This window comes from Aythya ferina (genome assembly GCF_964211825.1).
Source record: "Aythya ferina genome assembly, chromosome: 10".
NCBI classification, from domain to species: domain Eukaryota; kingdom Metazoa; phylum Chordata; class Aves; order Anseriformes; family Anatidae; genus Aythya; species Aythya ferina.
In genome coordinates, this window is record NC_140306.1 from 19,554,256 (window position 1) to 19,560,270 (window position 6,015).

Below are 6,015 nucleotides of genomic sequence, written 5' to 3' on the forward strand. Positions count from 1 at the left end.
CTAAGTAATGTGGTCTGACCTTACAGCTGATCCGACTTTGAGCAAGAGATTAGACTAGATGACCTCCTGAGGTCCCTTTCAACCTAAATTATCCTATGAATGTAGGAACATATGACTTCCAGAAATACAGGGAAAACCAACCATAATTACCCATTTTCATTCAACAAAGAAAACAGTGTCACCGTTTGCAGACTAAAGGAGCGTGGGCTCCCTTAGTGCATACAGCAGTCACACTAAGAAGCTTATTTTACATTATTTATGTTCACCTGTGAATGCACAAACTTACCCCAGTGCACACAGTGGAATGTGAACCCATTCTTGGGACAGTCCAAGCAAAAACAAACAGGTTCAGCCCTCACACCCTGCACAGCCCTGCTTATAGTCACAGTCCTACTGCAACAAAGAGCTTGAAGGCTGAGGCTGACAGCTGTAGGACTGTGACATTTAGCAAGGCTCACTTTTTTTTTTTTTTTTTTTTTTTTAAAAAGACAGTAAAATTAGTAAAATACATTATGGATGGACTTCAGTGATAGAGTGATAGAGTCTACTTTTCTGATCCTCAGTTCTTTCCTCTCGCCCATTGCACAATGGGTGCCTCAGGACCTCAGGAACCTCACCACTGCTATAGCAACCCTAGAGCTGCTCGACTGTGGGAGTAAATCTTTCCTTTTCCCCCTCCCTGTACATCTGTGAGCTGGAAACTACTCCTAAAACCATGAGTCCATGATACAAAACAGCCCTTTGAACAGCTCTTTTTGTTTTCCTTTTTTTTTTTTTTTTTTAATACATTTCAATAGTGTACATTGTTCTATGAATTACATTTTGGAGTGACTCAAACTAAAGAGACCTTTTCATTTAACCAGATTATTCCTTTCATTGATTCACGCTTTGTCAGAAGCAGTTTTAGGGTCTGTTTCTTCTCTTATTTACCCTATGGTTGACAGGCTATGTAAGTGTTATGAAATTGCTTTTATAAAACTTTCATGTAGCGGCAATTCAGGATTTACTTTATACCTTTATGATAAATAGCAAGGTTAGGTTGTATGATTTTTAACAGCACTTAATCAGCATTTGATCATCAACCAATTTAACACAACAATTTCAACAGGATTTGCTATAGTAGAAACAGTGACTTAGTTAAAGGTTTGGGAATGGCAGGGTTCACCCAAAACTTACTGCAGGGTTCTGCTGTTTATTGGACTGCTGTCTGTAGAACCGTGAGAGGATTAACTGTTAGTAGTTTTCCATCCTGGTTACAGGTCAGACAAGGCAGTTTTGGTATTTTCCACCAAGCCTGTCATTCTGATACCTCCCAGAAAGTACAGTACCTAGAGCCCAGGCTGCAGGTCTGAGAGACCATCAGGGAGTGCTGTTCGTGCTCCCTCATTACGCCTGCTGCCCATTGATAATGGAGGGCTGATGTAACTGCAGTTGATCCTGAACCACAGCTGAGCTGGGAGAAAAGCTACCTCACATGTTTCTCTGGCTGCTATATTTTTAAGACAAAGTGATTGACTCATAGTCAAACTCAGATTCCCTACCACACAGTCCAGTCCCTACCAGTAGTCCAGTCCCTGGCATCCAAGGTGATCCACCATTTCCCCTAAGGGCTTTCAGTGTGTACCTGCTTTAAGGCAGCCCCCTCCTTTGTTCATGGCCATGACCAAGGAACAGTCACATCAAGGCCTACTGTGGCTCGTAAGCCTGAGCAAGACTTATGTCAAGTGCAGGAGCAGAGCATACCTGCCACAGGAAAGACATTCAGATTCACACCTGTACAAAGAGCTGGCATTGCAAAGAGAGGCATTCTCTACTCACGTTTACAGATAACCTCCTGCCACCCCCTCTTTTAGAGCACTGCAGCACCTCTGCTGACAACACCTGGAAAATACAGCAGGCTTCCTTTTTCTTGAAACTCCTTGTTCTATAATGTATTACTGATAGTGTGTCATCTCTGACCCATCACTGAACATATATTTGATGAAAAAAAGTTAAAATCAACCTTTAAAAAATAAACATTATTCCCAGAGTTTGCATATCAAGGTTTTTAAATAATTCTCCATCTGTTTAATATAAAAACATATATAAAAAGAATTTCAGGATAAGAAGATTCTGTTGGCCAGGATAAAACCATGACAACAGCTTGAAAACCTATATGTAACGGATTCTCAATCTCTCACATTCCTTACCTAGAAACAGATTCAGCAGCTCTAAGGTTAATTACCTGCTTATGCTTCTAACATCACAGCGCCACCTCAAGTCACCTTATTTGTGTACTTTGCAGCAGGCAGGTAATCTTCGTAGCTTCACACATGCGGGCTTTTCTTAGCTAGGTACTTTCCCAGCCACACTAATACATTAATGCACATTGCAGTACATTTTCACAAGCAGTTTTCATAAAGACAGTGTACAAGCTCATCAGAACTCTTGGCGTAGCCTCACAATGCCACGGTTGCAACTTCACATCTCATCTCATTTTAGCTGCAAATTTTTTTGTGCCACATTTTGCAAAAATATGTGTTTTCTAATCATAGAACTCTGTATGCACACAAAAACATATTGGGGTTAAAAAAGGTGCAGTGATTTAATGGAACTTTAAAAAGAAGAAATTAGGATATAGCAATAAACCAAGATAAGATATTTCAGCCTGTAAACGTAGAAATTATGAGGTTGTTATGACTAAGGATAAAAATTAGGAGCTGTATTTCTTCCTTGTTACTTTTCTATCCAGATTCAACCTTTATTTCCTAATTAAAATACAAAATAGGAATAAACCTCTGAAACTAATTTCTCAGATAGTGTTGTATGGTGACATTTCTTGAAGAGTGAGTACCATCACCTTCTAGGAAAGCCAGATGTAGGCACACATTGAAGCAGTGATCACAGGATGGAGTTAATGGAAGGCTTAGGCCAGTAGCGCCAGACCTCCTCAGGAAGCGCGTACCAGGACCACTGCCCCCAAAAACCTAGGTGACTGCAGTCATCCAAAAAAAAATATAATAATAATAATAATAATAATAATAATAATATTTAAAAACAAGCAAACAAACAACAACAACAACAAAAAGATCAACAGACTCTCCAGGGAGGAATGTCAATAATTTTTATAAAGCACAGAGTTTTGCTCCATTGGTCAGGCTGGGCAACCACACAGGGTTTGTAGTTAATAATGCAACATTAACCACATGCAGGTTTCTTCCGGTCCCAGATGATGTGTGACAGTGCCACTGCTTGGGACTGTGTTCGGATGGGACCCCCCCATCAGTGCAGCTCCATACCGCAGCCACTGCCCTGCCACTCCTTCTGGCCAAGGTCACCAGCACCCTCTTTTCCCTAACCCCAATCCTGTCAGGCACAGCCTCACTAACATCTGGAGGACATCCACAGCAGCTGCTTAAACAAACAACACAGAGCATTTTATACTACGTCCACATCTGTTTGCATGAAGCAGAATGCAGCAGTTAAGATTTATTTGAGTGTACAGCTAATTTTATGTGTGCTGTGAATACAATGCCCTGCTCAGAACTGTGCTAGCACTTGAAGGAAGTACGCACTACAGTGTGGAAGAGCTGATTACATAAGGGATGGCATTTGCTCTTCACTGGGAGACTGCACTGCCTTACATTTCTAAATGTATCAAAAAGGAGTCCAAAAGAGTATTGTTGACTTGCATATCCTGGGTCAGAACATTTTCACAAACTTCAGACATCTATATGCTCATGCTAAAGCATTTGCGTAGATTCTTCTGTATATTTCTAGGTAGAAGCTTACTCATTTCCTCTTGGCATGAGTCCAGTGCTGCTTGAAGCCTTCTCTTTCCCAAAAAGCCTTTTTCAAGTATGTGTGTGCCAAGCAAGCCAGCAGATCTTAAGTGAAAAAATATTTTTAATCATTAGTTTCTCAGATTTTAAATCCAAAATGAACAACGGTAATTGCCAAATCTGGCCTTCTGAATAACAATGGCCAGAGATTTCCCTGGGGATTCATACATTAAGCCCACAACCCATTCTACATGATAAGCAAAAAAGCCTGAAGTCATTCCAGAACCTGCTGACTACAAGTGAAGGATGCCACCTAGTATCACATGCCTTGATCATTGGCTTCTCATGAAAGCTCTTAGTAATCAAAAATGCCCAAGTCACTTTCAGAACTTTGACATTTTCGTAACTATCCATGTATCCTGGTTCCTGGGGACAGACAGGCAGAATTCTGCAATTTAAACTACTTGGGAGCACTTTCAGCAACTCTGCCATCTAAGTAGCCTGTCAGACCTGAGAGAAGAGGATTCAATAAACCTCCCTACCACTGTTTTATGTAAAGATATTTGACCAATTAGTTGTTTTGTTTGTTTGTTTGTTTGGTTGACTTTTTTTGGTTGATTTGGTTTTGGTTTTGTTTGTTTTGATGTTGTGGTAACTTTGTTATTGCTTTTTTCTGGGGGATTTTTTTTTTTTTTTTTAAGTGGCAAAGGATTAGTTATCTGCCTACAATACAGAAAGCCTTTCTGGCATGCCAGTATTAGGCACCCACAAACATATCCCCCAGACTTTTTTACAGACCCTTAAAATCTTCTAATAGCCTGCTTCTCTGACTGTGTAGCCACAGTAGCTGTATTGCTACAACTGAAATCTCAAATAAAAACTTTTCTTTGACAATTTTCAGCTTATCTAAATGTTTTTACATGTGTCTGACCAAGTCCAGCATCCACAGCTGTCTCTAATATTAGAGGTGGCTGTAGCCATGACCCAAAACAGTCTGTCTCTTCCTCTTTCTCTCCAATATGGAGCCTTGACCAGATCATTAATTTAAACTTTTTTGCAGTCTGTATCTGCTTAATAGCCATAATCACACCAGACATTCCATCTGCCCAATGTTGCTCCAGAGTAAGGTACAGATTTTATGTCTTTTTTTACACAAATACTGCAAAACATCTTATGGCTTGACAGAATTAATAGTTCATTTAAATATAGACCTATTAAAGAGAAAGGGTATGCAACAGGTCAGATCTAAATTATGTATCCTGACCCCTGGACACAGAATAGACTACAGAATATTAGCTTGCAGTGTCTGTTACATCACTGGATGCATCCAACTGCAGAGAAATAATTCCATACAGGCACCATTCAGAATGGAAAAAAGCACCATTTTCACATGCATTATGAAGTTATTTTAAACTTAAAGATTGCCTTGCTGGGAACTAGCAGACAGAAGCACAAGAAGCAGAGACTGATTTCAGAGAGATGAACGGAATACGCAGAGAATTTTGCAGTTCTGCAGCAAGACTAGGTATTTGTCAGGCCTTGTAACCATCCTTTGCTTTGTCTTCAAGTTAAATTGTTTTGTTTTGTTTTTAAATGCATCCAACTTCATTTATTCTGTGAAAATGGAAAGTGGGATAGATCTTTGCCCTTAGGCAGAGAATATCTCTACTACATCTTGTCATTCACAGACAGCAACATGGAAACTCCTTTTTGTCTATCTTCTCCCCACTCCTGAGTAGCTCACATAAGCACAAAGAGCAAGGATCAGGCAGGGAGGTAGAAAAGGAGACCACAAGAAAACAACGAAATGAATAATTCAGGTGAAAATAATAATTAAAAAACTTAGTTTGTTTCCCAGACTTCACACCTACCAGGAGCCATGAACTAAGAAGAGATAAAATACTGTGAGTAGCTAGTGATTTTTGTACTGTCATTTTCAGCTCACAAAGGTCAGTCATTTGTAGCAAGAACTGCTTGGATTAAGTACTTATTTTTAAAATTATTTCTAAAACACTACAGTTTTTGGAGTGTATAATGCAAGGCTTGGAAGAATAACAGGAAACCAAAAAAGGAAGAAAAAGCACAAAGTAATGTGCAGTGCTTTCATCCAAAGCGGTGGTTGCAATGGTACAACACACATTCACCCCTTCCCAAAAGAAATAAACAAACTACAGGATTTCCAGTATAGAGAAAGGCTTTTTTTTTTTTTTTTTTTTTTTTTTCCCCCCTAAGGATAGCCACCACAACAAAGAAA